Source organism: Schistocerca americana, chromosome 5 (assembly GCF_021461395.2).
Source record: "Schistocerca americana isolate TAMUIC-IGC-003095 chromosome 5, iqSchAmer2.1, whole genome shotgun sequence".
In the NCBI taxonomy this organism is placed as follows: domain Eukaryota; kingdom Metazoa; phylum Arthropoda; class Insecta; order Orthoptera; family Acrididae; genus Schistocerca; species Schistocerca americana.
In genome coordinates, this window is record NC_060123.1 from 603,697,408 (window position 1) to 603,710,490 (window position 13,083).

The window sequence follows — 13,083 nt, forward strand, 5'->3', positions numbered from 1 at the left end:
GAAATGTAAAATTTTGCACTTCACAAAATGAAAAAACGTAGTATACTATGACTATAACACAGCTGGAATCGACCAACTCGTACAAATACCTGATATGAAATGGAATGACCACATAGGTTCAGTCGTTCGTAAAGCAGGTGGTAGACTTCCGTTTATTGTTACAGTACTGGGTAAGTCCAATCAGTCAGCAAAAGAGATTGCTTATAAATCACCCCTGCGACCCATCCTAGATTATTGCTCAACTGTGTGGGACCCGTACCAGATAGTATTAACAGGAGATATTGAACGTATACAGAGAAGGGCAGCACGAATGGTAATAGATTTGCTTAATCCGTCTAAGAAGAAACTGAGGTGGCAGACTCCTGAAGACAGACTTAGACTATCCCGAGACAGTCTATTAACAAAGTTTCAAGAACCGGCTTTAAATGAATACTCTAGCGATATACTACAACCCCCTACGTATCGCTCACACTGTGATCGTGAGGATAAGATTACTGCACGCACAAAGGCATTCAAACAATCATTCTTCCCACGCTCCATACGTGGATGGAACAGCAAGAAACCCTAATAACTGGTACAATGGGACGCACCATCTGTCACACACCTCATGGTGGTTTGCAGCGTATAGATTTATATGTAGAAATGGTAACTAGTGTCAAATATTTAATGCTCATTTTCAGGTCTATAACAACATTTTTTATTTATTTCATTTATTCAAGTCAGAAACAAATACCTAGGAAATGAAAGAAAGAATATTCAAATTATCCGGTTGTCAGCTGATTAGTATAATTTTTTACCAAAATCTTGCAACTTCAATTGCGTTCGGAGTCGCAAGCAGGTATTCAACTGTGTAAGATACAGGCCACAGTTGACCAACCAGTTGGTGCTCCGTGGTCTTTGGTTCTCCACAGTCACATAGAGACAGTCCACAGAGAAGTGCCAGTTCTGGATGTTCTCCTGGATCTTCCAACTCCAGAACGAAGACGGCCGAGTGACCTCCACACGATCCAATTCTGTTCTTGTCAGGGTGCCAGCATTACCGAAGAGAGAGGCCAGTTAGACCTATTCTCAAGTAACTTGCCGTAGTTGCTGTTTTTTGCACAACTGAAGTGGTCTTGAGGAGACTTCTCCTGGACCTCAACCTTGAGGCTACTGGAACGTATCCAGGTAGTGGATGGTTTTCGTGATGAGCCGGAGGTGTTCTTTCCGCAGCTACTTCACGCCGAATGCCTGGTCACGCAATGCCTGCAAGCTAGTAGAGTTTTACAAGTAGCGTAGGTTTCAAACAACTTGTAATAAGCGTCCATGTTTCATTTAGCGTCTTGTCAGCTATTTTTGCGTGGGTGGGTTTCTGTCAGATTGAGTACGAATACCTTGCAGCAGTGTAACGTGTCGTTACATCTACGTCTACATAGATTCTCCGCAAGCCACCGTACGGTGCGTGGCGGAGGGTACCCTGTACCACTACTAGTTGTTTCCTTTCCTGTTCCACTTACGAGGAAAGTCAAATGAAAACCTTAAATATTTTTTTAAATATTATTTATTGTGCAGATGTGGTGCAAAGCTGTATCACGTTTCAACATAATCTCCCCTCCAGCGCTTACAAAGTGCATAAATTCCTATAGAAAAAAATTCTTTTAGCAGTCCGCGCAATTACTCATGCACCGCGTGGCGTACCTCTTCGTCAGAACGGAACTTCTTTCCTCCCATTACGTCTTTGAGTGGTCCCAACATAAGGAAATCACTTGGAGCAAGGTACGGTGAGTATGGTGGATGAGGAAGACACTCTAAATGCAGGTCTGTGATTGTTGCAACTGTTGTACGGGCAGTGTTGGGACTTGCATTGTCATTTTACAAAAGGACACCTGATGACAGCAATCCAAGTCGCTTTGATTTGATTGCAGGCCACAGATGATTTTTTAGGAGATCTGTTTATGATGCACTGGTGACAGTGGTCTCTCTGAGCACGTAATGCTCCAAAATGACGCCTTTTTGTCCAAAAAGAGAGTCAGCATAACCTTCCCTGCTGATAGTTCTGTTCGAAACTTCTTTGGTGATGAGGAATGGCGCCATTCCTTGCTCGCTCTCTTCGTTTCTGGTTGGTGGAAGTGAACCCAGGTTTCGTCCCCAGTAGCGATTCTTGCAAGGAAGCCATCGCCTTCTCGTTCAAAGCGCCGAAGAAGTTCTTCACAAGGATCCACACATCGTCCTCTCATTTCAGGAGTCAGTTGCCGTGGCACCCATCTTGCAGACACTTTGTGAAACTGGAGCACATAATGTACAATGTGGTGTGCTGACACATGACTAATCTCTAAACATGCTGCAATGTCATTCCGTGTCACTCGGCGGTTTTCCTTCACTATGGCTTCAACTGCTGCAGTGTTATGTGGAGTCACAACTCGTTGTGCCTGACCTGGACGAGGAGCACCTTCCACTGAAGTCATACTATTTGCGAACTCCCTACTCCATTCGTAGACTTGCTGCTGTGACAAACATGCATCACCGTACTGAACCTTCGCTCGTCGATGAATTTTAATGGGTTTCACACCTTCACTACGCAAAAACCGAATAACAGAACGCTATTCTACCCTGGTGCAAGTCGCAAGTGGGGCGGCCATCTTTATACTGATACTGCGACGGTATGTGTGCATCTGCACTATGCTGCCACCTACAGGCCATTCTGAACGCTGTTTGTAGCACGCTTACCAACTTACAAGACAACGGCGCGAAATTTCCATTTGTTACTACAAATTTAAGGCTTTCATTTGACTCACCCTCGTACAAATAGAGCGTGGGGAAAACGACTATATATAATGCTCCGTATGTGCCCTATTTCTCGTATCTTCTTGGTCCTTACGTGCAAGGTATGTTGGCAGCAGTAGAATCGTTCGGCAGTCAGCTTCAAATGCCGGTTCTCTAAATTTTCACAATAGTGTTTCTCGAAATGAACGTCGACTTCCCTCCAGGGGTTCCAATTTGAGTTCCCGAAGCATCTCCGTAACACACGTGATGTTCAAACCTACCGGTAACAAATCTAGCACCGGCTGGGGTGGCCGAGCGGTTCTAGGCGCTACAGTCTGGAACCGCGCGACCGCTACGGTCGCAGGTTCGAATCCTGCCTCGGGCATGGATGTGTGTGACGTCCTTAGGTTAGTTAGGTTTAAGTAGTTCGAAGTTCTAGGGGACTGATGACCTCAGCAGTTAAGTCCCATAGTTCTCAGAGCTATTTTTGAACAAATCTAGCAGCCCGCCTCTGAATTGCTTCGATGTCTTCCTTCAATGTGGCCTGGTACGGATCCCAAACACTCGTGCAGTACTCCAGAATAGGTCGCACCAGCGTCAGATATGCCGTCTCATACAGAGAGAGCTGCCGTTCATCAAACCAACTGGAAGTTTTGTTTACGTGGACTTGTTTCTTCCTACAGTCACTCAACTTCGACACCTTACCGTACACCACGGCACACGGCATCATTAGTAAACAACCGCAGATTGCTGCCCACACTGTCCGCCAACTCATTTGTGTATATGCAGAACAACAGCGGTATTTTCACACTTTCCTAGGGCTTTCCTGACGATATCCTTGTTTCCGATGAACACTCGCCGTCAAGAACAACGTACTGGGTTCTATTATTTAAGAAGTCTTAGAGCCACTCACATATCTGTGAACTTATTCCATATGCTCGCACCTTCGTTAACAGTATGCAGTGGGGAACCGTGTCAAATGCTTTCCGGGAACCTAGAAATCTGCCTGTTGCCCTTGATCTGTAGTTCGCAGTATATTGAGAAAAAGACAAGTTGGGTTTCGAACGAGCGAAGATCTCTCAACCCATGTTGTGGACATAAGCTTCTCAGTTCCAAGAAAGATTATTATATTCGAACTGAGAATATGTCGCTAGTGTTGTTCTCAGGGTTTGTGTCTGAGATCCTCACGTGCAGCCAGCGATCTTACGAAGAGTATCATTTCTGTTTTCCACTTCCATTTTCGTATTCTTGCAATGCTGTTTCTACGTGTGTACGATACAGAGTGATTCTCAGGTATTTTGGATTTGGCGTATTTACTAATTGTATTTCGTACCATGTGATGTTAAGTTTGCAACGTGCCTTGTATTGTTTAAGATGAAACGCACACAGTCAGACTTTAGCTGGGTTTGGTTGAAGTTGATTGTTAGAGTAATAGACACTCAACTTTCCCAATTCACCTGTCAGGTGGGCCTCAACACCTTGAAAGCGTTTTCCTTGACTCGCTAGTGCCAGTTCGACAGCGTAAAGGAAACCCCTTGTGTGCGTCAGAGGTGGTTCGTCGTTGGAATATGTATCTATTTAAGTAGACAACGTAGACTAGAAATATCTAAAATTCTTAAAATTAACCTGATTAAATACGATTTATTGAAAGTTAAAAATGTTGTGAAAGAGATCAGTAAGCTGTAGAATAAGAGGATTATCTCTTTACCAGACTTGTAACAACATTCAGTGGTATCCAACATTTTAATAATCCCACTCTTGGTCGTACAGACCCATGTACCATGAATGCTGGGAGGAGGGGCCGAATGTTTGTTAGCTGTAACACTCTTGGACACCACTTGAATATTGTTACAAGTCTGCTATGGAACTGTTGCTCCTATATGTGGAAAATCGTCCTTGCAACGTGCCACTGAAGATGCCTTGCAGAAAATAAAGGCGAAACGCATTTGGCACAAAAACTGTGTTCCATTCAGTTGCTGTCAGACGGTCCATAAAGTAAAAATATCACTATACCGTAATGTTGCTCCTATTTTACGTATTAACGTTTTACGGCTTATGACTTTGTTCTTTTACGTGTGACCAGTTTGGTATAATTTTAAATACTTTCTATCTATGTTATCTACTTAAATAGATGCTTATTAATTCCTTTTTTCTACATTAAGTCACTCAACTTAGACACCATTTGTGACAATCCGCAACTGAGACAGTTGCAATAAGTATTTTTAGGGTAAATTTGACTTTGCTTCCAAAACCAATGATCATTGTAGATACCTACGTACTACATTGAGAAATACCCCGAGGTCAACCGAGATAGAAGCTAAAACTACGTGCGACACAATAATTAAATCCATTTTTAATAAATTTTCAAATGCTCATTTCTTCTGTCAGTATTGATGTCCCATACTTCCGCGACAGCAAAAGAAAAAAAGAAAAAAAAACATGATATTGGGTTTGAACGTACAGCGCACGTCCTATAACGCCATGCTGCAGCCGCGACCTGGTTGTGTCGCGCTGAAACTTTGACTATCATTTTCTCGGAAAATGTTGAGTGAGATGTTGGCATCTAAGCCAAAATACTGTAAGTATTTTTTATTTTTACTCTTATTTCATCCTGCGGAGTTCCGATTGTGTCAGAGAGCAACGTATGGATGTTCCCCTTGTCAGTATAATCGTGACCATGAACTTATAACTGAGTTTTTCTGTCGCCCACTAGACTTTCCCCATATGTAACTGAAAACTGTAGAGAAACTCTCAGCTTGCTAGTATAGCTGTTCCACAATCGTACTGTCAGCATTGCAGAAGGCATTAACCATCCAACAACAGATTGGGACAGTAATGGTTTTGTAAGTGGTGCGCATGACAAGCAATCTTGAGAAATAATAGTAAATGGTTTCTCTGAAAGTTGATGGATATAGGGGCTGAATAAAAATTTGCGCACTCGGACTTCGCAGCGCGATTTCTCACATACCGGCAATACAAAAATGTCTGTCACAAAATTTCGCCCTGTGAATCTTTCGGGCAGTAAATGGACGTTAAAGATTGGTACTATGGTAACACTTCTACTCACGTGTACGGTAACTACCACTGTCAGGATGTAGCAGTATTGCAGTGCAGTTGATGCAATGGGTAGCGTTTTGATGTAGCATGTAAGGGGTCGATGGTTCGATTCTGGATCAAGGCTTATTTATTTTCTAAAAGTAGTCTGCATGGTACGGTATCTGGCACCTTAATAGTATTCACACAGAAGTGGAAGGCCAATCGTTTTCTTTGGCCAGCATTTAGAGAAACCATTTGCATGTCGTGGAAGCGAACTGTTTCGCGCCACTGCATCTACTATATTTCAAACTTGTTCTGTGTGTACCCTTTCCCAGTGGTCCCGTAGATTAATACCAACTATTATTCTTGCCACGTTCAGCTCCATTACATTTCGTTAGGGTCTTACATCACCAGTAGGGCTAGATAAGATGCAGTGGCACGAAACAATTCGCTTCCATGATGTACAAAAAAAATGGCTCTGAGCACTATGGGACTAAACATCTGAGGTCATCAGTCCCCTAGAACTTAGAACTACTTAAACGTGACTAACCTAAGGACATCACACACATCCATGCCCGAGGCAGGATTCGAACCTGCAACCGTAGCAGTCGCGCGGTTCCGGACTGAAGCGCCTAGAACCGCTCGGCCACCGCAGCCGGCCATGACGTACAAAAAGTTTCTTTAAAAGCTACCCAATGAAAACGATTGTACTTCCACTTACGTGTTCCTAGTATATAACTGCAGTCTCTGTGTAGAAGACCTACTGTAATCGCCGAATGACGATTAAGGTGCCAGATACCGTACCATGCAGACTACTTTTAGAAAATAAATATAAATAACCTCGGACAAATAAGCCAGAATCGAACCCTAGACCTCCTGAATGTTAACCCAAAGCCGGCCGGGGTGGCGCTACAATCTGGAACCGCGCGACCGCTACGGTCGCAGGTTCGAATTCTGCCTCGGGCATGGATGTGTGTGATGTCCTTGGGTTGGTTGGGTTTAAGTAGTTCTAAGTTCTATGGGACTGATGACCTCCGAAGTTAAGTCCCATAGTGCTCAGAGCCATTTGAACCATTTTTATGTGAGGAATCGCACTGAGAAGTCGGTGAGCGCGAATTTTTCTTCACCCTTTCTAACATTCTGCGTTGTGTCTGTTTGTTCTATATCGTGTCTCCCTACCACTTTCGCGCAACGACGCTCTGAGCGTGTTTTTTAGGGAATTGACTAGTTTGAACCTGGGATCTGTTGCTGGTAAGGAGACGCCAGACCACACATGACATGTAGAGTTCAGAAGAGTTCAGTGAGACTAGCGATGATGTAACCAAATACTTAATGATTTCAGCGTCAGCTCCACTGCACTCCCTGTAAAAGAATCTTAATACTAACTAAATTTAGTGGAAGGGGTTCAAGGCTTTCCTATTTTTAGTTAGCTGGTAAAATAACGTCGAAAAAGCAATTAAGTTTACCATTGGAAATTTTATTCTACCCACAAAGCATCGTTTATAAATTGCACTATTGATAAAAGGAAATGTTTTAATACAGGATGGTAAAAACCAACTGCGTTCAACAAAAATGTGAATATTCCCTGAATGGGTTTCCAAGTTCTACAATGGATCGAAGGATGACCTATGCCATATCACATCTATAATATAGGTTTAAATTAAGTTTCACAAAAGAGAAAACTATCAAAATGGTCCACAGTGACCCTCAACTGTCTTTAATTACTTATCTAACTTGTCGTAAATTACAGTGGCTGATGTGGCTTCTCAATAACTATATAACAGAAAAATCATCGCGTTTCAGATTTTTACTTCAAGTGGCAAATGTGAACACCATGCGCTTTAATTGACGATCGACACTAGTATTACGCAAAAAGGGGGTGTAACAGATGAGACTTCTGCAGTTCTGAGTGAAGCTTTATGCGCTGTTATGCGGCATCGTGTGCGTTCATTACCTTGTCGGTGTTCGTCAGGGGGCGGCGGCCAGCACAGCTCCGCTCACCTCGCCGTCTCGGAAGCAACTCTCCTCTTAACTTCTCCTTACTACAATGTACCGAATGTTGGTTTAAAAAAACTATCTGGCTGTGTTTTCATCTGACCAATCAGGGTCTCAATGTTAACCTTAAGCTCCGCCTACAAAAATTCTGTGTATCCAATGAGAAACGTTATACTTTTCGTGATGGGACAATGTTTTTAAAGTTTGCAACGTAACAGAGACTCGAAAAGTCTCACGCTAAAACTTGCAGCTGGGGTGGCCCTTTTTGTGTTATCGTAAGATCTATACTGTTCTTCTGGAGGGCTCTATCTTTTAACGTGGGCTGGGGGATGGTCCTGACGTAACAGAGACGCGAAAAAGTCTCACGCTAAAACTTGCGGGTGGTGTGGCCCTTTTTGTGTTATCGTAAGATCTATACTGTTCTTCTGGAGGGCTCTAGCTTTTAACATGGGCTGGGGGGTGGTCCTAACGGTTAGCTGGCAACGTGGGTGTCCGTCCCTTATCGTAGGGCCTTCTAACTTAACACGGTTCTGCTCTTGGCTTCTGTTCTCGTTTCTCCCCTCGGAACTGCGTCTGTCTCACGGTGGGAGGGTATGACATGCATTTAGGCATTCTTGTGTTAGTCTGTGGTATTCCATTTGCTCACTCATTACTCGTATTACTTTGGTTAATTTAATGTCACGATTTATTCAGAGCTATGTGACATACTACTGGATTTGCTTATCACGTCAGGGTTTTCATGGAAGGTGTTGGATTTGCCTGACACCTTACACCTGTGTATTAGATGTAATAGCAAAAAATAGACCTAATGTCTATGGATTGTGCATATTGAAACTGGTATCAGTGACAATAAAGCAGTTATAGAAACAATGACTACTCATGCGGATTTAGACTTGGGCAAATCTCTCGATGATGGCGTCTTCTCTTCAAGAAATTCTGAACAACCTCAACGGCATACATCAAAACATTAAATTCACCATGGAGGTGGAAGAAAACGGGAGTCTGCCTTTCCTCGACACCATGATAAAGAAGAAGACTGGCGGCACGTTAGGTCATGGTGTTTACAGAAAGAAGACACACACCGACCCGTACCTAAATGCCAATAGCTGCACAATGCAAACCCGTCCTCAGAAACTTGGTGCACAGAGCACGAGACATTTGCGACGAGTAGAGTGTACATTCCTAACTACAGCACTTCAGGAAAACCTTTCGCGAGGAAGGCTATTACGAGACGAGGATAAGACGTGCATTGCAACCGAGCAAGAGGAACAGAAAATAACGTACGTAAAGAAGACACTAATCGCCTGGCATTCCTTCCGTATGGTGGCCCGCGCGCGGCGAAGATTGCCAGGATATTAGAAAAGAGCAACATTAAAACCATCTTTAGCTCTTCGGCGAAAAACAAGAATATGGTGAGCTCAGTGAAGGATAGACTAGAATAGAGACACCTGTAGCCTATAGCACCAGCTGCGAGTGTGGCAAACAGTATATCGGCTAGACGCAGCGAGGTACACTGAAGCGCAAAGAAACTGGTGTAGGCATGCGTAATCATATACAGAGATATGTAAACAGGCAGAATACGGCGCTGCCGTCAGCAACAAGTGTCTGGCGCAGTTGCTAGATCCCGACTGCTGCTGCAATGGCAGGTTATCAAGATATGAGTGAGTTCGAATGTGGTGTTATAGACAGCGCACGTGCGATGGGACACAGCATCTCCGAGGTAGCGATGAAGTGGGGATTTTCCCGTACGACCATTTCACGAGTGTACCGTGACTATCACGAATCCTGTATAGAGGTGTACATGTTCCGCTTTTAACCCGCCCATGCTTGCCCGGTGGCCAGGCGGGCAGGCCGCCGCGCGTTGTCAACAGAAAGAGCAGGCTGCTTCACTCCCAGCCAAGCCAAGCAGAACCCAACTCGGGCAGGCTGCGGGAAACTTGCTTGCCTGCCCATATTACTGCTGAGCTGCGCTACGCAGCCGTTTAGTCTGCGCGCTTCATTGTCGTACTATGAACGTTAATTAAAAGTTTTTATTTTACCTGAGCACCAAAATACAAACCCTAACATTATATATATATTAATTTCAGGTCAAAAAATATTGGGTTTTATTTGTACATTCTTCCTTTACGCGTATATTTTGGGCTTATTATCTATATAAATAAAAATGAATTGCCAAATGCGTTGATAAGCGTAAAACTCGAGAACGGCTGGACCAATTCGACAATTTTTTTTTCTGTGTTCGTAATTCTCAGGACAAGGTTTTTATGAAATAAAATTTTTCGAAAATCGACCGAAAAATTGGAAAATTTGAGAAAAACTGAAAGTGTGTTGTCATTGTGTCCGTGTGTTTGTATTGCATACAATCTTGATGAAATTTTGCACACTATACCTTGAAACCAAGAGGAAGGTCACAGTCTACTTAAAATTTCGTAGGGTGCATGGCAGAGGTTACTTTATCTAACGGAATTCGACAAATTGTACGTTTTTATTCCGATCGTGATGAAATTTGGCATACTTGATGTTCAAAGCAGGATGAAGGGCGCTGTCTGCTTAAAATTCTGAATGGTACATGGCGGAGGGTACTTTACTTACACACATCTACACCAACCTACAGTTTCATTCCGATCTGGAAGAAATTTTGCACACTTGACCATCAAGAGGAACATTACTGTCTACATAATATTTCGGACAGTGCATGGAATAGAGTACCTTACAAAAGATTTTGACATCGTTTGCGGGTTACCATGAAATCCTTCTCCCTCTATACTGCTAAATGGTCTCAGGTCCTTAGCACACATTTCGACACCCTTTTCGGCCACTAAATCTTTGTCCTCTTTCAAGATATTTACGAAGTGAGGGAACTGCTTGTCAAATTTGCACACATGTCGTAACATACTCGAGGTTCCTAAATAAGTACTTAAGAGCTTTTTACATAGTTTTCATTGAGATACACCTACCGATTTATTTGAAGCGGCCTCATAAACACACGAAAACGTTTCCTATGGGGCACTTGTGCTCTGTTTCGTTACCAGCATGTATTCGCCAGTTGTCAATTTTTTTTCAGTCTCACTAAAGTCCGACCTATTCCTTGTGCTGCCCCCACCGTTGCGATAAATGTACTGCGGGCTAACTACCTGGCTACTCTAGTCACGGTAGCTTGACAGCGCAACCTGTTGTCAGGCGCAGCAAGCTGAGCGGGTCCCGTGAAGCTTGGCAGGCCTGCGGGAACCCAGGTATCCCGGGCTTGCGGGAGCCCAAGTCGGTCGCATTACCCACTATGCCTCAGTACACGCGTACTCTTGTGTTTACGTCGCGGCAGGCTGACCTGCATGAATGGTTGCAGAGGAGCTAGGGGCAAGCAGGCTGCAATGGGAATTCGTACACCTCTGATCCTGTAAAACATCAAATCTCCGACATCGCTGCGGTCAGAAAAAGGTCGTGCAAGAACGAGACCAACGACGACTGAAGAGAATCGTTCGACGTATCAGAAGTGCAACCCTTCCGCAAATTGCTGCAGGTTTCAGTGCTGGGCCATCAAAAAATGTCAGTACGCGAACCGTTCAACAGAAACATCATCGATATGGGCTTTGGGAGCCGAAGGCCTACCCGTGTACCCTTGATGACTGCACTACACAAAGCTTTACGGCTCAATACCGACATTGGACTATCGATGATTGGAAACATGTTGCCTGGTGGACGAATCCCGTTTCAAATTGTATCGTACGGATGGACGTGTACGAGCATGGAGACAACCTCTTGAATCCAAGGGGGCTGCATGTCAGCAGGTCAGCAGGGAATTGTTGAAGCTGGCGGAGGCTCTGTAATGGTATAGTGGAGTGATATGAGACCCGTGATACGTCTAGATACGACACGTACGTGAGCATCCTGTCTGATCACCTGCATCCATTCATGTCCATTGTGCACTCCGACAAACTTGGGCGATTCCAGCAGGACAATGCGACACCCCACAGGTCCAGAATTGCTACAGAGTGGCTCTGGGAACACTCTTCTGAGTTTAAACACTTCTGCTGGCCACCAAACTCCGCAGGCATGAGCCGGCCGTGGTGGTCTCGCGGTTCTAGGCGCGCAGTCCGGAACCGCGCGACTGCTACGGTCGCAGGTTCGAATCCTGCCTCGGGCATGGATGTGTGTGATGTCCTTAGGTTAGTTAGGTTTAAGTAGTTCTAAGTTCTAGGGGACTGATGACCACAGCTGTTAAGTCCCATAGTGCTCAGAGCCATTTGAACCATCCGCAGGCATGATCATTATTGAGCATATCTGGGATGCCTTGCAACGTGCTATTCAGAAGAGATCTCCACCCCCTCATACTCCTACGGATTTATGGACAGCCCTGCAGGATTCATGATATTAGTTCCCTCCAGCACTACTTCAGACATTAGTCGAGTCCATGCCACGTCGTGTTGTGGCACTTCTGCGTGCTTGCCGTGGCCCCTACACTATATTAGGCAAGTGTACCAGTTTCTTTGGCTCTTCAGTGTGCATCGCAACACTGCTCACAAGGGAAACCCCATCGCCATCCAAACTTCCACCGTCCACCCCAGTCGCGGTTGATGTAAGGTGGGTTGCCTATCCTTAAGGTGCACGGAACACACTCAGGACCAGGTTTATTTATCCTACCCCGAACATAAAGCTGCTAATAACGCAGGTGTGAACAGGCACAAGCGTCAAACTATAGAAGACTGATGTAACGTTACAACAATTGGTACTGCGTTTTTCCGTAAGGGCGAATGCAAAGCGAGAGGACTGTAAGCTTGAAAAATAGGAAAAGGTATACTAGACTGGGAAAAAAGGGCAAAATAGAAACAGCGAAACAGTGAACGGCCCAAGAACAAGAAGAGCAAGAAAGAGCAGGCTGAAACGTTACATCAATTGGTACTGCGTTTTTCCATAAGGGCGAATGCAAAGCGAGAGGACTGTAAGCTTGAAAAATGGGAAAAGGTATACTGGACTGGGAAAAAAGGGCAAAATAGAAACAGCGAAACAGTGAACGGCCCAAGAACAAGAAGAGCAAGAAAGAGCAGGCTGAAACAGCGACGGCGTCGTGGGCAATTGGTCATAGTGTCGGACTGCGAAGTGGGTGAGCCGTGTTTGAAACTCCTTCGTGCGATTTATTTATTTCATAATATTATGAAATATTTGTTCTTCACTGTAGTCTTGGCAGTTGTCGTACTGTATACTGGTTATAGAATATGAGTCATATGGTAAGAATAAGTTACAGTAACAAGTAACTGTGATGAATAGGCAAGGTACGGAAATTTTGGAAATTTGTGGTAAGGTCTTATGGGACCA